Source organism: Chiloscyllium punctatum, chromosome 6 (assembly GCF_047496795.1).
Source record: "Chiloscyllium punctatum isolate Juve2018m chromosome 6, sChiPun1.3, whole genome shotgun sequence".
Classification (NCBI taxonomy): Eukaryota; Metazoa; Chordata; class Chondrichthyes; order Orectolobiformes; family Hemiscylliidae; genus Chiloscyllium; species Chiloscyllium punctatum.
This window is the reverse complement of record NC_092744.1, coordinates 68,675,453-68,698,780: the sequence shown is the minus strand read 5'-3', so window position 1 is coordinate 68,698,780 and position 23,328 is coordinate 68,675,453. Positions and strand designations below refer to the sequence as shown.

Genomic DNA, 23,328 nt, shown 5'->3' with positions numbered 1-23,328 from the left:
CAAGCATTGGGACCTTGAGATCTTGCCTGATAATCCGATATTCGGTTACTCGAATGCTGGATAATCGGGGTTCCTCTGTACTCAGATTTGTTTCCATTGTTCATCTGCTCTGTGACCACAATAAGGGTGTTCTGCAAAGGTTTACTTTCCCGGCACCAGCAATCATTCCTTCATCAGCACAAATACATGCTGCAACAGCTCTTTGATCTAACCCTCAAAGATGAATTCTAGTGGGACAAGAGAGATCTAATTAACAGATGGCTTCCCAGAGGCCCAGACAGAGGCCTGGAAGTGGTACAAAAGGCATTGTACTCACCAGGACCATCACTGAGAAAGCCATCAAGACTTCTTAAGATGCAATATAGGTTGCTGGATAGGGTAGGTAATATACCTACCAAGTGTCTTGGTCATGGTGGTCATCTGCAAATCTCCATAATGTTGCTGTGTAGAGGGATGTGAATTTTTTTTTAGGTTAGATTCCCTACAGTGTGGAAACAGGCCCTTCAGCCCAACAAGTCCACACCAACCCTCCGAAGAGTAACCCACCCAGACCCATTCCCCTACTCCTTACTAATGCACCTATCACTATGGGCAATTTAGCATGGTCAATTCACCTGACCTGCACATCTTTGGACTGTGGGAGGAAACCGAAGCACCCAGAGAAAACCCACGCAGACACAGGGAGAATGTGCAAACTCCACACAGACAGTCGCCTGAGGCTGGAATCAAACCCGGGTCCCTGGCGCTGTGAGGCAGCAGTGCTAACCACTGAGCCACCGTGCCACCCCATGTTGAGGACAGTGAGGCCTTGGAAAGAGACAGTTCATCAAGGGAAGAGCAAAAGGTGAGTGAGGAGGATGAAGACGCACTGGAAGGGAAGAGTGCAGAACATCAAGACACTCTGCTGCATGGTCAAGTGGCCGGGAATGGCATAGGATTTGAAAGTCATTTTGGGAGTCCATGAATGTCAGGGATTGTTTTATTCAGGAATATTTCAACCAAGCTCTTCTGACCCTGGAACAAAGACATGAAGTGGAAATCAGTTTGAGTCATCTATACAAACATCCCACCCTGAGCACGTAAACGCTCAATGCTAATGAAGGGTGCACATCTGGTCAGGGGCTTTTCCATTTTGCCTTGAATTCCATCAGCAGTTTATATCTCTTTTCTTGCCCTGCCATTGCTACAAGTGGAGGAGACCACATCTTGCTTCAGGTGTCATTATTAACCTAGTGCTCAGAAAGAGGAACAGTACAACGATGCCAACCCAGTACCCTGCTCAGTCCTGAGCCACCTCTCAGATGTCCTCCCCTTGTGACCTTGTCTCTGCTTGCAGCTGGTATGCAAGGGATGATTGTATCCCTCATGAAAATACCCTGAAGAGCTCTGAAGACTGCTTGATTTGTGATAATGACAAGGACTTTGTCTGTCGCTGAGCATCTTTCCGTACCACATTGGGGAAACCTCCCTAATGGTGGGGATATCCTAATGAGGCTCTCCCCTATTCTCCCAGCTTCACCACCTTCAATCTCATACAACAGGGTTTGGAGAATCCAACTCTGTATGTTACTTGCTGAAAGCAGTGAATTATGTCCATAAGTTGACCCTGTGTTTTTTGGTAAGGTTAGTGCTGCAAAGTGACAAAGTTGTGCATTATTAGCTCTTCTTTCTCTTGTGGTCGCAATTCCCGATATGGAGTTTGACTTTTAAATACTAGTGGATTTGTTACAGAAGCAATTTCATAGATGTTCTTGTGAAATATGCTTTGTTTTGATGTGGACGCTGAAGATGCATCAAATGAGAGTTAAAGCTAGTCATATTATTTCATTGGTCTGCCTCCATTCATGAGGCCAAACTGGAAACCTACAAGTGAAAATACCAACCATTTTCACAGGATAAAAAACATGAAATGAAATAGGGCAAAGGCTCTTTGTCAATAATTAGGTCCCCAAACTGCTTGCAAATTTGTTAACATATCAGGCCTCCAATTCTACTAAATACTTGTTTAAAGACAGCAATCTTATCTTTTGGAAAATAAAACATATAAAGTTGATATTGACATATTTTTCCATTTCCATTTTAAATTTCTATTCACATATATTACACAGCTGTCCTTCAGGAGACTGGATAAATTTGAGAGTGAGTTTGATGATTTATCTTTTTCCATATTTCAAGTTTTTAAATAGTATCCCAGATAGTAAGAGCTAAATAGTAATGTTATTTCAAAATATGAAAGAATTGTTGCTGCTCAGGAATGTTTATTTGAGATACTTACAATTAGAGGTAATGTCAGCTAATCTGGCTAGTAATTCATCATTCATATTATTAACAATTTGGTATGTAAGAATGGTACATTTTAGGATAATTTTAGCTTGCTTGAGACTGATGGCTGAGTGTAAACAAAGAAAACAAAGAAACTACCATGAACAGCAAGCTAACGAGTGGACATGACAAATGTCTAGTCCCAACATATCCCAGCAGAAATTGAATTGGGGACAGTTGCGCATGAAACTGCAGGAATCACCCGGGAGAGCACTTGCAGCACTGCCTAGTGTGGAAGCACACACTCGGGATTGCTAGGCTCCCCCGCTACATGGTGAGAAACAATTTATAAAGGATCTTTAATACTTTAATATATTTTTCTTGTTATCTCATTATTTAAAGGAAAGTCAAGCGAGCTTTAACAGACTGGGGGCTTGTCTGGGATCCTGTGCGGGAACCGTTCCTCAAAGAAGTGTAAGCAACTGTGGCGAACCCAGGACTCGGCAGGAGTACAGAGTGCATGACTGAATTCCTTGTGTTTGGGCTCCAGTAAATGACTCCTGGGAACACAGTGGTCCCTCGTTCGAGGTTGATCTAGTTTCTCACCGGGATCCACGAGAGAATGGGGTGAAGGAAGAACTGGACAGGAATATGGTAGCCCCGTAGGAATTTGTCATGGGAGGGAAACTTGTTCAGAAAATTGAGTCAGAGACAGAGATTTCTTGACAATCGATTGTGGGTAGATGAATAACCCAGGCAAAGAGAAGTCTCAATATAGGATTGCATAAGGAGGACAAAAGAATTAGGAAAAATTAAAAACTAATCTGGTCGGAGGACATACTCTGAAACAGGCTCTGCTTGACACTTGAGGCTGTGTAAATTCTTTATTGGAATTTAGGCGTAAATTCATCTTACATTTTAAAAGATGAGACAACGACTAGACAAGAGTGACAGGGATTCCCCAGTACAGTACATGTACAAACAGAATTTGGAAAAGGGAAAAGACTGAGTGTTGAGCGCTCAGTTGACTAAATATCTGGGAACTGATAAATGGCCAGAAGGGGGTACCTGGAATGTAGCTGCAATCAAAGATGCTGAAAGGAAAATATGGGATAAAATGGCGAGTGATAAATGGAAGGGATTGACTGGGAATAGAAACAGGATGTCAAGAGAAGGCAGGATGAAACAAAAATCAAGAGTTGGCAAGATAATGCATGTAAGTGAGGGATTGGGTTATGTACGACGACTGGAGAGTTAAAGAAATGGGAAGTTTAGAAAACCGAGTGTAATTGGCGTGTCAAGCAAAAGGAATTAAAACCAGATCCCAAACCTGAGACCATTCTGTGATTGGCTGTAACTCAAAAGGATAAGGCCAAAGGCTTAAAATGTCCGGACGACCTGTCAGGTATGGCTGCACTATTTTTAAATTCTGACGATGAGGATCCTGTTAAGGGTGGATCCTGGGGAATTCCGATATCTCCCGATGAAATAGATGGGCGGATGAGTTCACCCAGCAGGGAGCACAAGGACGGCACTTCCTTATTAGCGCAGCACTCTAATCACAACTTTACAACACTGCAGCCCTCCCTGATAGTGAGAAGGTAAAGAGCTTACAGGGGGACGCCTGCGGTCGAAAAATGCATGTGGCAACGTGTGGGGTGTACTATTGATGGTGCAACAGGTCTTTGGCTAACCCTGAACGGAAAAGCCTGTGTACCTGATTCCTTCCTCTTGACCCTGCTTAATTATGCCCACTCATTAACATATGCGGGTAAGGTGGGGGGGAATGGTAAAATTATGTAACGCAACCTGATGGCACCCGAAAATGAATAAGGAAACTGGTGAAATTGTGGCGTCTTGCAGCATATGTGCCAAGGACAACCCAGGAAAATCAGTGCCAGGTCCAGGAGGGAAAATGACACTTCCGCAATGGCCTTTAAAATGTATTCAGCTCGATTTGATAGAACTACCGTTTGGTTATTATTGATGTTTTTAGCCAGTGGGTTGAAGCACAGCCCACCACGTTCGAGACTGCAGAAACCACTGTTGTGATCCTGCTACAGGACGCCATTCCAAGGTTCAGCCTTCCTGAAATCATCAGTTCCGGTAATGGCCCCCATTTTGTGGCAAAGATAAATAAAGAACTGTGTGAACATTTTAATATCAGAGAGCAGTTCCACAAGGGCTAACAGGGTCCTAAAAAAAAGTGAGCAAAACTGGCTGATGAGACAGGTCTAAACGAGTTAAAGGTCTTACCCCTAGACCTTTTTGAAATGAGGGTCATCCCGCATTCTCCAACTAAACTAGCTTCAGCAGAATGGATATATGGCAGGCCTCTAAGGACACCTTGGGAAGCCAGACGGAACCCAGAGGTCACTTTTGATCCACATGCAATGAATGAGAAAATGATAACATGTGCTCAATATTTAACATAATCCCTTTTAGCTCTACATTCCCATGTTTGGGAGGCCCAGAAGGGCAACGACGGATTGGAGGAAGTCCCTGCCCTCACAAAAGGAGACCTGGTCCTAATACAGAACTGGGGATGGAAGAAGTTAGAGCCACCATTCCAAGTTCTGCTCACTTCTCCTACAGCTGTGAAGGTCAAAAGGCTGACCAAATGGATTCATCTATCAGATTGCAAGAGAGCCGTGGGTATGTTCCCACCACCACAGACAACTAGGACAGCTATGAACACCAAGGACTGATTTTAACCATGCTTGTCATACTCCTTGTATCTTTTCTAACATCTTCTTTTGTGGGTCTGTAGGATAATTTATTCTGTGGCACCCATCTTAGAATTCACTGGATGGGAAAGGTAGTATGTTATCCCCTACCACTTTCAACCACCTCAATGTAAGTTGTTTCCCCCATTTGGTCACTAACCAGGGGTCAGCTCTGCACCCTCCTTAAAGTCTCCAACAGTACCAAAGACAAGTGTGAGGAGGGTGTGTGGAAGACCACCCTGGTATGGAAAGCCCCATGTTGGAGTCTGACATCTTCAGAGACACCTGGGAAAGTGGGTAACATAACTTGTCGTAGGGGAAATGAGGTCTATAGGGAGTTAGTACATACGCCAAGGTCCCGGGTGAAGTTGAGAAAAAAAACAAACAGGCGTCCCAATCCCACTTGTCAATACCACTATGATAATGGTACTAGTTACCTGATCTGCCACGACGGAAAGGGATGGATGTGTGGAACGGTAATTGTACCCCACAACATCTCTTGTGTGCTGAAGACTGCCTCCAACACCACTGCAACTTAATTAGCAAACGATATCATTGTTTCTGTACCAAGTCCCAGTGTGTAGACCTCACTCGAGGCCCTCAGATAGTGTGTGGCGATGGAAATGGGACTCATGTCCAGATCGGGAACTGGTCTTTCCTTGTCATAAATCATAATCCCAATGAGCAATGGTCACCCACAGATGATTGGCTCGAGGTGGGTTATTCTAGGGTGAAATTGCCTAGAAATCCCATGTGTTGCCAGATGACCAGTGGATATTTGTTCATGTTCAACTGTACTTATGCTATCACTGTTAGGAAGTTCCCCACCTGATTTGTCGTTGGTACTGTCGGACCGGTAACCATTCCCTGTCCTTATGATATCAAAGTGCCTCAGAGACTTTTGTCCCGATCTGTCTCTGAGGAATTTTGTGAGCAGTGGAGGGATCCTAAGACCCTTGGATCCTCCATGGGTTACGGTTTCCTAGGTACCCTTAGTCTTGGTGGGTAAGCAGGAGTGACAACCGCCAAGAACTGAAATTTTCTCATTTGTGGCGCTTTACCATTCTAGGAAATGCCACCACCCAAGGCCCTCAATAGCACAAATAAGGAACTCAGGGAATTACGACTCTTTGCCTTACAGAACCATTGTGGCCTAGATTACTTGTTAGCTAAGCAGGGTGGCGTATGTAAGTTATTAGTAACATGTGCGTTACTACTATCACCAATTCCTATTACAATGCGACCCTACAGATAGAGATTACAAAAAACCTACATTGAAGGAATGCAGAAGGGCCCCTCTGTGGGATGGTGGCCTTTCAATTTACTGGGCAATTTCTGGGGCATGATCAGTCATTATGCATCTATTATTCTGTTGTTTGTAGGGGTTATATTTCTGCTTAAATGTTTGCGTGGTATTATTTCCAGCCGACAACCTTTTTGATATGTGATTGTAGAATAATCAAAGGGGGGAACGTAAGAATGGTACACTTTAGGATACATTTTAGCTTGCTTGAAACTGATACAATAAACAAAATGGTGTCGGGGCAGGGTGTGGTTAGCTTGGACATGGCCAAGTGTAAGCAAAGAAAACAAAGTAACTACTGTGAACAGCAAGATAACAAGTACACGTGACAAAGGTCTTGTCCCAACATGCCCCAGCAGAAACTGAATTGGGGGCAGTTGCGCGCGAAACTGCAGGAAACATCTCTTTTTTGAAAAAAATATAAAAATCCTTGGTTTGTGTAGGCACACACAGGAGAGCACTTGCAGCACTGCCTAGTGTGTAAGCACACACTCGGGATTGCTGGGCTCCCCCACCACGTGGTGAGGAGCAATCAATGAAGAATCTTTAATACTTTATTATATTTTTCTTGTTCTCTTGTTATTAGTAGGAAAGCCAAGTGAGCTTCAACAGGTAGGCTTTATCCAAGAGTGTAGTTGTACTGTATCCACATTTGCAAATGCTTATAGAGGATTAACAAGATTGTAATTGATGCAAGTGTTTTCAAATAATGTAAGAAACCTTGACACAACAATGAGAGTGATTAATGGATATGACTTGAGTCCTGAAATTCTTGCTGTTCAAAACCTGGTTGCAAAGAGACCTTTCTTTTCTCAGCTTTCTGACGTTGCGAAGTTTTCTCAACTGACCCATCACTGCCTTGAAGCTCAAGGACTACAGAGAATTCAAGTGGTGCAGGTATACATGTGTGTTGTTCTCCCTCTAATTCTACACAGCTCCCTCCCTGCAACAGGGCCATCTTGTTATTGAAGGCAGAGGGAGAATGTCAGAGAGAATGTCAGGGAAATGTACATGCCGGAGCTGAACAGCTGGATGTTTGTGGAAGCAGTGAGAAATGGTTGGGCCTGTGAGTATGAGTTGGAATATCTGAATGTTAAGCCTGATTTCTTGCGATTGCTGATGGGTGGGTGCTGGGACGGCAGTGTTCTTAAACGTTGTATTCCCCGACTTTGACCATTAGGTTTTGAACTCTGGGTGACCCCCAAGGAATTGGCCTCATTGACTGCCTGGCCCATTTTCTTACAGGTTTGCACTTTTATTGTAGCTGGAGCCCTGCAGAAACTTTGCTTATCTCTTCCTTGTAACTTTGTGTGGTCATGCTGCCAATGGTGTATCAGAAAACTGGGAGTTCGCTCCTTTCATTTAGAGTCATAGAGATGTACAGCACGGAAACAGACCCTTCGGTTCAACCCGTCCATGCTGGCCAGATATCCCAACCCAACCTCGTCCCACCTGCCAGCACCTGGCCCATATCCCTCCAAACCCTTCCTATACATATACCCATCCAGATGCCTTTTAAATGTTCCAATTGTACTAGCCTCCACCACTTCCTGTAGGTAAAAACAATGGCTGCAGATGCTGGAAACCAGATTCTGGATTAGTGGTGCTGGAAGAGCACAGCAGTTCAGGCAGCATCCAAGTAGCTTCGAAACGTCGATTTCGAAGCTACTTGGATGCTGCCTGAACTGCTGTGCTCTTCCAGCACCACTAATCCAGAATCCACCACTTCCTCTGGCAGTTCATTCCATACATGTACCACCCTCTGCATGAAACAGTTGCCCCTTAGGTCTCTTTTATATCTTTCCCCTCTCTAAACCAATGCCCTCTAGTTCTGGACTTCCCCACCCCTGGGAAAAGACTTTGTCTATTTATCCTATCCATGCCCCTCATGATTTTATTGTGTTGCAACTTAGCGTCAGAGTTGTACAATATGAAACAGACCCTTCGGTTCAACTCATCCATGAAGTCGTCCCATTTGCCTGCATTTGGCCCATATCCCTCTAAACCTGTTAATGTACCTGTACAAATGTCTTTTAAATGTTGTAACTGTATCTGCCTCTACCATTTCCTCTGGCAGCTCATTCTATATATGAACCACCCTCTGCGTTTAAAAGTTTCCCTTCGGGTCCCTTTTAAATCTTTTTCCTCTCACCTTAAAAATATGAAAAGGTTAAAAATCACAAAACACGATGTTATAGCCCATTGGGCTTATTTGAAAATCTCTAGTTTTGAACTTTCCTAACCTTGGGAAATGACCTTTGCTATTGACCTTATCAATGCCCCTCATGATTTTGTAAAACTCTAAAAAGGGTACCCCTCAACCTCCTATTCTCCCAGACATTTCCTGTAACAGACAGTCTGCAGCACTTTTCTTGTAATGAGCACAGCTTTACTTTCAGAGTACCAGGTAACTTTTAAGAGAAGATTAACTGAAACACATACTTACCACTCATTCTGCTGGGCCACCTTTTAAGTCATCGATAGTGAATTTGCTGCTGGGCTCCATTCTAGAAGTATTCAGCTGAGGAGGCAATACAGTATAAAGTTTTTGTGCTTTTTCAGATGGGCTGGTGCAGGTTAATCATGCAGGTTAACCTCTGCAACCAAACCAGTCACATTTCCCTCAACCTATCGAGGACCAGTACCCTCAACCTATCGAGGACGAGAACAATGGTGTTATCATTGTTCCATAGGTCCTATACATATTCGCAAACTCCTACAAATATAACCACATTGTTTCTTCAACTCACTACATTTTAATTATAATTTATTTTAAATTGAAACATATAATCTTACATGATTGCAAAATTGCAAAATTTCCCAACATCTATTTTAGACTTGGAGCAAAAACCTAGTCCTTTAATTTCGCCACAAACAATGTTTTTGTAAATAACAATCTTTCCCTAAGGTGAAGCATGAATTTAGCAGAAGGTCCCACTTGTTCACAATGTTTCTTTTCATGGACCTTTGTTCTTTATAGATTGCTGAAACAGCTGTAATGAACAAATTGATGGCTCCTGGGCTGTTCACTGCAGGTGTTCTCCACTTCAAAGAACATGTCTGGTGTTCCACATAAAAGACAGTTGTCTGAGTTGAAAGCTTGCCTCCTGACTAAATCCTTCCATTCAGATGAGACTTATTATTTAGTGTTCATTTATACTTGAATGTCTGTCCCTTGAAAAAAATACCAATCTTCTACCCTTTTCTCATGAATGCTCTTCCTCACATTGGATGAGAATAACTTCCTCATTTCATGGCTTGCCATATCTGAAACAAGGTGACTTTTGGAGATATCATGACTGAACCTGGTCATGACCTCACAAGGTATCTGTATTTGCAACTTCCTCTCAGAGAAACTGCACAGCATTACAAGTAGAATTCTAGAAGGTAGTTTCAGTAAACTGAAACAAACTGTAGTGTCTCGAATAATAATCTTGCTTTAAGATCGCCTTGAGATTCAACCTAAGAGTTTTCTTGTCTGAACAGGTAAGCCATTACAGAATGTAAGAACCTTGTCTTTTTATTTTAATAAAAGGAAGCATAATTCTATGTAGAACAAAGTAGCAAGTGTCAGTGAATTTTGGAAAGGAAATTATTCCAGTGCAAAGATTGACTCTGATCAACATTGCTGATGCAACCAAATTTTTTTTTAACAAAGTAAGATTGTGGGTTTGATTTGTATTCAGCTGCTTGTTAAATTGTACTTTTTCCCAACAGGTTTGGAAAGGACCATGTTCCTTGCTTGTGTGAAGGTTGAAATTAAGAAGCATTGTTATAAATTCAGTGGAAACACAGAATGCACAGCTAATATGTAATTTCATATGAATTATAGAATGTTATGTTGCTTACCATTAGCTTGGTTTCATTGATTCAGATTGACAGTTTGTATATATAAGCAGAGGTGTAGTGAGCCAAGTCACACATAACTTCTTGCAAGTGAACAACCATTGACAATCCAGTGGTTATTTACATTTATTCACAGGATCTTGTCATTGCTGGGCAGACAGGCTCCTATACCCCTAATTGTCATTGAGAAGCAGGTAGCCTTGGAGCTGCTATCATGAATAGCAGCTGCCCAAATAGTGAAGAACTTCCACAGATCTGTTAAGTAGGAAATGTTAGGATTTTAGCCCAGTGAAAAATGGAGGAGATGTGATAAAATACCAAGTCAGGATGGTATGTAACTAGGAGGGGAACTTGAAGATGGTGTTTGAAATAACTACACAGAGACGGTATCCCATCACCATGTCACGCTTCTTTTTACTTGTGGACAATACACTGGCTGTGGCCAGTCAGTTTGGGGTCAGTCCCCTGAACTCGGAAAATTCTAAATCCCCTGTTTGTTTTTGTTGTAACAATATGCTTTACTGGTTTTTCTCTGCTAGACATATTTGCAGTCAAAGATGCCGTTCTAATTACAGATGTTGATGGGCTACCAATAGAGTGACAGAATTCCAAGTCTTTTTGTTGGATGTGACATTTTCCTTTTTCCAATTTGAGGTTTCTTTCTCTTCTGTCAACTTTCTTCATCCATTGACTTTCGTCTATCAGAAACTCATCCCTCTCTAAATTGCGGTGGTGCTTGTGGTACTTGGTTCATCTATTTTTGAACCATACCTGAATTCTTGCTTCTGGAAGGTTGATGTACAGTGCAAGCAAATCCCCGGTTTATATTGGTCAGCCAGGGCTTCCTGATTGACCCAGGCTAACAACTCCAGGATCTCGTAGTCAACAACATCTACCTAGTTCCAATCACTACATCCCTCCCCACCTCAGTCCAGGGATGTAGGCCTGGTCTCGTCGGGTCTAGAAAGGTTTCAAACCTGGTTGCAATGGCCCTTCTGTTTCCCCTATTACCACCAGCCATTTTAGCTTGGTTAGGACAGGATCTTTTTGTGTCGGATATTGACAGCGGTGGCCGGAAGGGTATCCAGGAAGTTTAAAACCAGAATGGACTCTTCCAGTGGAGGCACCATCAGTGGAGTATCTGCCAGTGGAAGATGGCTCAAGGTATCTGCATTAGCCACTTGGCTTCCTAGACGGTGTTCTAACTTGTACTTGTAAGCACTGAGAATAAGGGTCCAATGCTGAATTTTACCAGTATCTATGGGCGGCACGGCCTTGTCTTCCTTCAGTAGCTCTACTGGGGTTTGTGCTCTTTTACTGTGACGAATTCCTGTCTGTAAAGTTATGGGGGAACTTTCTCACACCAAAGATGACAGCCAAACCTTCCTTGTCTATCTGGGCATATTTGCATTCGGCACCAGCTAAAGTCCGGGAAGCAAACACTATTGGGCTTTCCTTTCCGTTGGACACCAGTGAATCAACACTACCCCAATCCTGTGTTGGGAGGCAGCGCACTTCAGCAATACCTCTCACTTTAGATCGCAGTGGGCAAACACCTTAGAAGATAATAGTCGCTTTGTCACTTCCTGAAAGGCAACTTCTTGGCTATGCCATCATTTGCAAGGCTGATCCTTTTTCAACAGCAGGCATAAGGGTGCCAAGATGGAGGCCAGGTTATGTATGAATTTTCTGTAATAATTCACTAATCCAAGGAAAGACCTGAGCTCCAGTGTAGATGTGGGAATTTAATCACCTTCACTTCATCTTCCAACAGGTATAAACCGGTTTTGTTGACTCTGTCACCCAGGTAGGTCACTTGCAGCACCTGGAACACACATTCTTCCTATCCAAGGTGTACACCCACTTGGGAGAAACATTTAAGCACAATGTCCAAGTTTTCCAAGTGTTCTTTGTTGGTCTTCCCAGTTATTAACACATCATCCAGATAAATGGCAATCTGAGGTAGCCCTTGTAGATGGTTCTCCATGGTCCACTGGAAAAGGGTGCAGGCTGATGATACACCACATGGCAGTCTTATATATTGATATAAACCCATTCTGGCATACTTCTGGGATTCCTCATCCAGCCACAATTGCAGGTAGGCATGGCTCATGTCCAGCTTCAAAAAGGACAGCACCCCCTGCCCTCACCAATTTTGTGTATATGTCCTCTATGCAAGGGATCAGGTATTTCTCCTCGGCTGCGAGAAGTGGTTTACTGTTTGCTTAAAATACCTGCAAAGGCAAACTGAGCTGTCAGGCTTCACAATTGGTATGACCAGTACTGTCCATTCTGCACATCGTAATGGTTTCTTGATTCCTTCATTCTCCAGCCTTCTGATCTCTACCTCTACTTTTGCCCGCAAGGCGATTGGCACTGGTCAGGCCTTACAAAACCTTGTTTTTGCTTCCTGTTCAACATTTAAAGTGGCTTTGGCCCCTTTGATAGTCCCAAGACCTTCCTGAAAAACTTCTGGGTATTTCAGTAGAACTTCATTGAGGCAGCCATTTTCTAATTGAGAAATGTTGAGCCAATCTAGGTAAATCTTTCTCAGCCAATTCTGCATCAATAGGCTTGAGCGCATGCCTCTTACCATCAGTGGTAACTGCATCAAATGCTTCCCATAGGTGATTGGAGCTGAAGTCATACCCTTAATTTGCAAAGGTTCCCCAGTATATAGAGTCATAGAGATGTACAGCATGGAAACAGTCCCTTCGGTCCAACCCGTCCATGCCGACCAGATATCCCAACCCAATCTAGTCCCACCTGCCAGCACCTGGCCCATATCTCTCCAAACCCTTCCTATTCACATACCCATCTAAATGCTTCTTAAATGTTGCAATTGTACCAGCCTCCACCACATCCTCTGGCAGCTCATTCCATACACGTACAACCCTCTGAGTGAAAAAGTTGCCCCTTAGGTCTCTTTTATATCTTTCCCCTCACCCTAAACCTATGCCCTCTAGTTCTGGACTCCCCAGTCCCAGAGAAAAGACTTTGCCTATTTATCCTATCCATGCCCCTCATGATTTTGTAAACCTCTATGAGGTCACCCCTCAGTCTCCGACGTTCCAGGGAAAACAGCCCCAGCCTGTTCAGCCTCTCCCTGTAACTCAGATCCTCCAACCCTGGCAACATCCTTGTAAATAGTTTCTGAACCCTTTCAAGTTTCACAACATCTTTCCGATAGGAAGGAGACCAGAATTGCATGCAATATTCCAACAGTGGCCTAACCAATGTCCTGTACAGCTGCAACATGACCTCCCAACTTGTATACTCAATACTCTGACCAATAAAGGAAAGCATACCAAATGCCTTCTTCACTCTCCTACCTACCTGCGACTCCACCTTCAAGGAGCTATGAACCTGCACTCCAAGGTCTCTTTGTTCAGCAACACTCCCTAGGACCTTACCATTAAGTCTATAAGTCCTGCTAAGATTTGCTTTCCCAAAATACTGCACCTCACATTTATCTGAATTAAACTCCATCTGCCACTTCTCAGCCCATTGGCCCATCTGGTCCAGATCCTGTTTTATTCTGAGGTAACCCTCTTCGGTGTCCACTACACCTCCAATTTTGGTGTCATCTGCAAACTTACTAACTGTACCTCTTATGCTCACATCCAAATCATTTTTGTAAATGACAAAAAGTAGAGGGCCCAGCACCGATCCTTGTGGCACTCCACTGGTCACAGGCCTCCAGTCTGAAAAACACCCTCCACCACCACCCTCTGTCTTCTACCTTTGAGCCAGCTCTGTATTCAAATGGCTAGTTCTCCCTGTATTCCATGAGATCTAACCTTGCTAATCAGTCTCCCATGGGGAACCTTGTTGAACGCCTTAGTGAAGTCCATAGAGATCACATCTACTGCTTTGCCCTCATCAATCTTCTTTGTTACTTCTTCAAAAAACTCAATCAAGTTTGTGAGACATGTTCTCAGTCTGACCGAGGTCTTGAGAAAATTTAAAAGTTGCAGTCCCAAGCAAATCTTGTTAAAGATAGGAGTTGTAACCAGAGCTACAGCTGTGCCGGTATCTGGGAATTAGTTGACCATTTAACCAAACTTTAATTTTAATTGATTATGATTTGGATGTTGCTAAACAATTTAATTGTTCCAACCCACGTATTGGGGGAGCTTTCTCGGGTGTGGGTTCCTGTATACTGGCCTGTGAGTTTTCTTACTCAAGTCAGACCTTGTGGGACTCCTTTGCTGTCTTGTGTCTGCATACCTGCAGCAATTACAATGATTCACTGGCCCAGATCCTGAAGAACGTTTTAACCACTTGGCCGAGGCTCGGCATTGTTGTGGGGCCCTGCTGTGGGTTGGCCGAGGGTTCCTCTGCTCAGGATATACCCTGTATGGGGCTCTGCAAATGCCTACACTCAAGTGACATTCCCCAATTTTGAACAATTGAACAGGTTAGCGTATGCACTTCCATTGGGATGCCCTATAATTCCCATGCTCTACTTGCCCCATTTTCAAAGCAAGTTGTAGTACCTGTTTGAAGTCTGGTTGGAGGTGCTACTGCATGGTTATGTCATTAATCCCACAGTTTTATTCCAATTTGCTGCCTTTATCTTTTTAGGTGATTGAGTTTGGAAGGCGAAAGAAGCTTTAAGTTGCTGTATTGCATTTTATAGATGGTACACACTGCTACCACTAAGGCCGTGGGTGAATGGGTTCCAACCTAGTAAGCTGTGTTATTATGAGTGAGGTGAGTGTTCCTTTCATCCACGCAATGGAGGGATATTCCAATATATTGGCGACTCGTGTATTGAAGATGGTGAGTAGATTTTGGAAAATTAACCAGTGAGTTCTTCACTTCAGTAAATCCAGCCTCTGAGCTGCCCTTGTAAATCATGTTTTAATAGTTTATCCAATTAGGTTTCTAATCAGTCGTGATTCCCTTGATATTGATGACGGGAGATCAATGCAATTAAGTACCAAAAGGAGGCAGTCTAACTCTTTCATATTGGTCATGATCACTTCCTGGTCTGTCACTTATCAAGGATGAATATTATCTAGATCTAATGCAGCAACCAAAAGGACTCCCTCTGCTCAGGAGTACAGGGTGGGGTTAGTTGAGCTCAATTGGTTGGTTTGTGATGCAGAGTGACACCCATGCTCACCCCCATCCACCCCAGCCTGGGAAAAATCCTTTTTGCATTGACCTTCTCTGTCCCTTTAAGGGTTTTACCTCACATTCTTCCAAATTCTAAAATTTACAGGCCCAGTCTCCTCAATCGTCCTTGACAAGAAAATCCTGCCATCCCATGAATTCATTCAATGAATCTTCACAACACTTCCTGTGTGGAAAGTATATATCTCGTTAGGTAAGGGTGACAAAGCTGCACATACTACGCTAGTTGTAATTTCAATACACTTATATATAAGTTGAAGCAAATCATCTTTACTCCTCTTGCAAAAAAGACCAAAATATTATTTGCCTTTCTAATTCCTTGCTGTTCCTGTATGGAAGTATTCAGTGACTTATGAACAATTTGCTAACAGTAATATGTTGGCTATAAAGTCCTTTGGAATGTCATGCATTATGAAAATCCAGGCCTTCTCTGTGCCTTAACACTAGACCATTAACAAAGATGCACGTTTATAAATTTTTATGCGTCAGATATTCAAAGCAAACTTTGATTTCTTTTATCAAATACATGGTCTGAATTATTATTCTAATTCAAGGTAACTCTGAAAGATGATTAAAATGTCTAAACTGCTACTATATTGCAACATGTAACATGTGTTGTGCTATAGTTCTAGGCAGTATTTCAATATTTCAAGACCAGGTATTTATTCTAAAATATTAATTAGGAAAAGAAAGGGACAATAGCAAAGAGTGTTCTTTCAGTGTGTGTTAATCACCACACCCTTTAATGCTTCATTTTACAGTTGTAATTGCTGTATAGATTAATGAAGGTATTGATGCCACTGATGTATTGCAAAAGCAATTGCTAAACAAATGCTTAATGAAAAGGTTAATGGTATTCATGAACATAAAGTACAGAGTAGGATTTCTGCAAATCTGGAGAGGTAACTATATGCACTTTAGCCTCACACTCACACACTATAGAAGATAATTGGCCACGTGTGTGTATTTGATTTCATTTTGCTTCATGGAACTGCAAGTGCAAAGCAATCTGCTATAGAGATTTACAAATCTCCTTATTTTGCCTCCAAGATAGACATGAGACTAATTTAAGGCTGTGGCAAGAACTGGATGTTTATTCTCATTTGTCTGAAACTGGGCATCAGCAGTAATGAGGCAATTTGTTTTCACTAAGCTCTTTTTCCTTGTTTATGTTGTCCCACCCTCTATCAATGAATTATTGCACTTAATGTGGTTAGTCATGAGTCAAGGTCCCTCTAATTTGCCAGTCCCTTAACAAAGAATATTGTTCAGTTTCAAGATTTGTCTCATTAAATACAAGCATCATAATTTTATGAAGGCCTAATTTCTCCCTGGTGTACATCAACATTCATTGATTCTGATGTGAAACTGCCTGTTGCATGTAATGCTCTGGATGAGTCATAGCTTCTTCCAAATCAGCTCGGGCAAACCTGAAACCTCCAAATCCAATCTCTGGTGTTGATTGTAATACTTATTTGACTTCTTTTTCACAGTAAGACCAGGGTGTGCAGATGTTTGGCTAAATAACCCATAGCTAAAGTTTTATGCCACATACAGTCTGTTGCTAATAGTAGCCTTTTCCATCTTCAGAACAACAATTTCCATTTATATAGTACCTCTAACATAGTAGAACATACTAAGGTGTTTGAAAGGAATGTTACAAAAAATTTTTACTCTGAACCACATGAGGAAATATTAAGACTGGCCACAGTGAAATGTTTTCAGGATCATTTTTGGATGTGGTGGGTCAATTATAACGTTTCCAACTGATGGATGATACACAGCTGAGTTGTAAAGATGCTTCAGGGAGATTTAGACAGGTAGGGCGAGTGGGCAAGAACGTGGCAAGAACATGTGCATACACATGAATATCAACATAATGTTAATAGCAGGAATGGAGGTTCAGAGAATTTCTTAAATGGTCAGAGTTTAGAAAGTGCTGCTATGCAAAGGGACAGGTGTCCTTATTCATAAATCACTGAAAGCTAACATTGGAGCAAACAATTCAGACAACAATTGGTACACCAGTCTTCATTGCAAGAGGATTTGAGCAGAGGAGTATAGAGGTCTTGTTTCAGTTGTCCACAACACTGATAAGAATGTACCTGGGGGATATTAGATGTGTTTCCAGTCACCTTGCAGGAGAAAAAAAATCCTTGGAGACAAGAAAGCTAAGAAGTGATTTCATTGAGGTTATAAAACTAAGAGGGGACTGGACAGAATAGATTAGATTAGATTCCCTACAGTGTGGAAACAGGCCCTTCAGCCCAACCAGTCCACACTGACCATCCCATTTCCCTCTGACTAATGCACCTAACACTACAGGCATTTTAGCATGGCCAATTCACCTGGCCTGCACATCTTTGGAATGTGAGAGGAAACCCATGCAGATACAGGGAGAATGTGCAAACTCCACACAGACAGTCACCCAAGGCTGGAATCAAACCTGGGACCCTGGTGCTGTGAGGCAACAGTGCTAACCACTGAGCCACCGTGCCACCCCTTGGCTACTCACAGAACCTTTGCCTTGCCATTTTGTGTGTTGTGCTCCTCATTCAGAACTACTGTAGATAGAGAGAAATTGGCCCTGCTCTTTAATGGCAAGTCAGTTTGGAAAATGTGACACAATTCGAAAAATGGAAAAAAGGAGTCCAATTTTCCACCCACAGTCTGATCAGCAAATGAGAATTTTGCTAGAAAGAAATCTATTTGCATCTCATTTGTATCTCACCTCACTTTATTTATGTGTAATTCCCATTCTCCCAGGTACCAGATAGAAATTAGACAGTGATAATTGCCAATATGAAACTCAGACTGGGGAACTGGTTGCAGGACCGACTCCAGTGGCAGCAACAAGCTGCAATTCTCTCCACCTCCATGGAGATTGGTATTAGACACATACCAGCTTCATCACTTCACCATGGCACATCTCTGACTCACTTCAATCCTGTACTTGGAGTGCCTTGGCACTTTTAATTACAGTGCTGTTGCCAGGACACTTTGCACATGGGGACAGTACCCACCCATTCATTATCTATAGACTTACTTGAATGCCATTTTGTGCGTTGTGCTCCTCATTCAGAATTACTGTCTTGCTTTGCAAATTAGCACAGACAGTTGTCAGCTGTGTTCGGTCAAGGGAATGGACATATTGCTGTATGGCTCAATGTTATGATAAACGCAATGCATATACTTCAACAATGACCACCTCTCAAAGTCTTCATTTAAATTTATTGGGTCTGTCCTTTTTCAGGCAAGGACATTGTCCAATCACAGTCCAAGGACTTGAACATGAGCATTTGTCCTGGTGCTTGACCGTGGTCAAGAGATCTATGGTCAGTAGGTCGATGGGATGGAGAAGGCGGAGTCATAATCAATCCAGATGGTAATATCACAGATCATTCTTTCATTGGGGACACTGGGGAAATGAATTGTGGGAATTGGAGGCAGCATTCTTGGATGTGGAGGGGAGAGTAATTGTGAAGGGAGACAACTCAACATATAAGAGTGGGAGATGATAGAAAATGGGGGGGCACAGAGCATTACAACAGGGAGGGTCATCAATGGTGACCACCACCCTGGCTTTGTTGGGAGGACAGTGCTTGACTATGTTTGGTATGACTAAACAGTGTTTGCCTAGGGCTCAGGGGGAATAATGGGAAGATGCACAGTCAAATAAATAGGTTGGGTAGGAACATGGGGAAGAGCAAACTGATTGAATGGGCAGAGAAGATGTTTCATTGTGGTGAAGACCATGCAACATATTGCTGTTGTCTTAGGATGTGCGAAAGAGAATGATTTGCAAAATAGGGATGGAAGTTTGAGCATGTAAAGAACACATTTACAGCAGCAATAATGGGAAAGCAGTTCAGCACTTGACAATGAATCCATTTGGTGCTGCAACATGGAGGTGTTCCCATATTGCTTTGTGTTCAGCCTATCCTTATAAATTACTCCAAGGTATGTATTTTTAATGTACATTAATGAAATAACAGATTTATGAAGTGCTTTCCATTAACACAAAATGTTACAAGTTGCATGAATAAAAGCGAAATACTGTGAATGCTGTAAATCTGAAATAAAAATGGAAAGCTCAGGAGAAACTCAGCCGGTCTGGCAGCATCGACAGAAAGAGAAACGGGGTCAGTAATAATCTTCTTCAAGAATTTCTCTTACATATTCTGATTTTGTTGTAAGGTGTTTTTCGCTAATGAAATACAGTGTAGGTGCAGTAAATGCAGTCACTATTGTAATTGAACAAATCCAGTCATTAACTTGGGCATAACAAGGTACCACAAATGGTGGCACTAAAATAATCTGAAAGTCTGCTATAGTAATGTTGGCTGAGGGATAATATTAGCCAGAACATCAGGAAGAACACCCCTGCTCTTGTTCAAATTAGCATCTGGTACATTCACCTGAAAGGGAAAGTGGGGCCTTATCTAAAATACAGCAACTTCTGGCAATGCATCATCGGCACTGTCCTACACTGGAATATCAGCCTGGATTATTGTTTAAATTTCTAGTGCATAACCTGAATCCATGACCTTCTGATGTGAGAGGTGCAAGTGCTACAACTGAGAGACATCGATAACACAGATGCAAATATAAATCAAGGCTTTTGCCAATCCTATCCTGCACACATTTCTTTCATTTTTTGAACTTGGGTTTGTGCGCAGTAGCTGACAAAGTACACAAAGATGGCTCTGGTACCAGTAATTGGTTCTTGCCACTTTATTAACCCTGTACAGATTCTCCCTTCCATAGTGTAATTTGTCAAATTCACATTTGTAAGTAATACAAACTATTTGGCTACTCAATTATGTGGAGTCAATGCTGGACAACCTTATCTTATCATTTGAGCTTGTTCATTAGAATGATGCAATATCAACATGAATAGTATGGCAGATACATTGATGCACTGGGCTATTTCAGAGCATTGTCACAAAAGCCCAATCAAGGTGAGGGTTAGACGACCAAGATATTCCAATTTATAACATTTATGCATGTTGCTCAGGGATCATGACAAATATACAATGTGGTAAAATTACCCAGGTTGTTAATTCACAAAAACACACAATGCAGGTAATTGCTTAAATTCACACTAAAAATATAGAGGTGATGATGCTGTTAGAAAAAAACTCAGTAGTTCAGCTGTGTCTATTTTTGTTCACATCCTCAGTGCAGTGTACTTACAAGACTGAATCTGCTGCTCCCAAAATGTAAATTAGATTGTTTGACAGGCAACTAATGTAAAAACCATGCTTCCTTGCGCATGTTAAACTGAACACTGTGTGAGGTTGAGGCTGTAGTCTGAAACATTGTTCTTTTCGGCTGGGATTAGCTAAGAGGCTTACTAAAGCAGGCTGTAGTACTGTGTAGTAGGAGGATAAACAGCTGCATAAATTCTCTTTGTGAGAACCAAAACAGAATTTAAATCTTTTTTTAAAAATACTGAAAATACTCATGCTTTAATTCAAAAATTCAACCAACCCATTTATAGTAGTGTTCCATTGATTCAAGAAGCATTGTCACACATTGAAAAAAAATTGTGACAGAAATATAGATGTGAAGAGCGCACACTTGAGAACAAAACTGTGAGTCCAGTCTATGTTTAATTTTGGAGTAACAGTGTAAAATCTGTATGTTTGTGTTTACGCATTGAAATCCTTGTGCACACAAAACATGGCCAGATATACTTTATTGTTTATGATATTAATTCATGCATAGCAAGTTACAACACTATAATGCAGATTGACCTAAAGATATTCATTTAGAACTTTCAAAAAGGACAAATTATGTAAGAATACTAATTGATTACAAAGTATCTTGAATTATCTTACTAGATGTACCTTGAAAACATGTCATCAATTTATAAACCTTATTTGAAATTAACAGATGTTGATGTGGTATTTCAGTAAAATGGCCATTTCCTAAGATCTGTTGACATTTTCCAATTTCCTAGGTTGATAATGAGAATCAAGAGAGACAGCAAGAAGAGTTTTTGCCTCTGGATATGTGAGCTGACTCATGTTCTAAACACTCTGTTGCTTTCCATTCATAGAAAACATGAATCATCATATTCTGCTTTGCAATGAGGGCAGTTCAGCATTGACTGAGAAGCTTTCAATGCAAATTCAATAATTCCTCCTATTGTGATTCATACAAATGCTGACCTTGATCAGGATACTTTAATTTGAGTTTTGAAAAGAAGATCACTTGTTCTGCTAGCTGTTGTATACAAACTGGTTTTCCTCTACAATAAAGAATAAGATCCAAAGCCAATATTCCTTGGATATTTGTCTTCTACATGATACCAAGTGTATGGAGCATGTAAAAACTGAAAGAACTGTGGCTGCTGTAAATCAGAAACAAAAACAGAAATTGTTGGAAAAGCTCAGCAGGTCTGGCAGCATCCGTGAAGAGAAATCAGAGTTAACATTTTGGGTCTTGTAATCTTCCTCAGAATTGTTCTGAGGAAGGGTCACCAGACCCAATACATTAACTTTGTACAGACCATGTGTGTTGAGTAAAATAAATGTGTTTTTTTTGTGCTCCACTGTGACACTGCAAACTGACAACAGCATTTTTAGACCCTGTTCTCAAGGTTGAAAGTATATTCGGGAGGTTTCTCTGTCTCAGAATAAAAGCTATTCTGTCAGCATGCAGCCTTGAGTATTAGCGGTGCTGGCTCTGAATGGGACAGAGTGGGGGCAGGGGGAGGCTTCAATAACCAAAAAATATTGTTATGATTGTTCATATCATATGCAAAATCTGGACCAGTAAACTTGAGTCTTTAATTCCAGTTTTAAGAATTATACCTTTTCTAGGTGTTATCAAATTCATTTTAACATTTATTATCGTGCTTGAGTTCTTCATTTGCATATTTATTATCCAGCTGGGTGCAATCAGGATTGAACCTTAGTGACAATTATGGGGATAATTATTCATGCAAAAGGTTGCTTCTGTAGTGACCCTGACAAAATTATTGCATTCGCACTTAACTGTGAGCTCATTATGAAGCTATCTTAAATTGATTAAAAGGACTTTTCAATTCAAGCATTTTGTTTCAATTTTTTTAGACTAAATACTAATCATGCATAAACCATGTACAATTGGGAGGTAAAGGGTCAGCATGTTTAATTTAAGTAAATGTGATTACACAGCATTCCCCTTAACAGCAGCTGTGCCAACTCACACTGGATTAAAACTGGGGCATTGAACTCATCAAATTAAGCAGGAGTTGGAGAACATCAATCCCATTTTATGTAGGATTAACTATTGATGTTGCAGAACTAGACCAGAATGACTCATTTGAGTCAAGATATTATGTACAAAAGCTTTAATGGAAGCAATTGGGAATAGACATGTTATAAAGATTAGTTCTAACATATAATCTGCTTCAATGCAATGTGAACTGGATTCAGCCAACCCTTTCTTTTTTGAAGATATAGTAGGTTCTGCTATTACGCAACAGTTCCGTTCTCTTGCAATCCCTTGCTATAAGAGATTCGCGTAATAGTACCATTTAATCTAATGGGGCCAGAATTGTGTTATAACCAATACATCCGTTAGAAGTTCACGCTTAAGAAACAGTGTCCCCAGTTCATCAATCGCAATATAGCGAATTTGCAGAAACGTAACACGTGTTATCCCAGAATGACCTGTATGTTTAATTCACCTGTTCTGGCACACCTCTGGAGCAGTGGGAATTGAACTCAGATCATCTAGCTCAAAGTTAGGAACACTACTATATCCTATAAGAATTGAAGAGTTGCTAACAAGGCCAGCATTAACTGCCGATCATCTTTGCCCTTGATATTTTTTGCTTAGCATTGTAATCAGATTTCTCCAATCCTGTTATTTCATATGTATTAATGAATCAGATTTTGGTCAATCAATCTTTTATTTGAATAAATCAGTTCCGCTGTTTCTTTGTTTCCGGAGGGTTGAGGTGGAGCAGCAGCTTTTGGCGCAGTGTGAAGACAGGGAGACTTCAGCAACATCCAGCACAGCACTTAGACCCCAAATAAGATGCTGCAGGTCCCA

The 23,328-nt window shown here is 41.5% G+C and overlaps 1 long non-coding RNA gene across 1 annotated transcript; it reads left to right on the top strand.

The window, feature by feature from the left end:
* The first annotated feature begins 9,529 nt into the window (after positions 1–9,529).
* LOC140479062 (uncharacterized) lies at positions 9,530–22,701 on the top strand. The gene is made up of 4 exons (XR_011960926.1): positions 9,530–9,777; positions 14,725–15,472; positions 18,533–18,664; positions 21,245–22,701. It is a non-coding gene; the product is annotated as an uncharacterized lncRNA (long non-coding RNA).
* Positions 22,702–23,328: the final 627 nt, after the last annotated feature.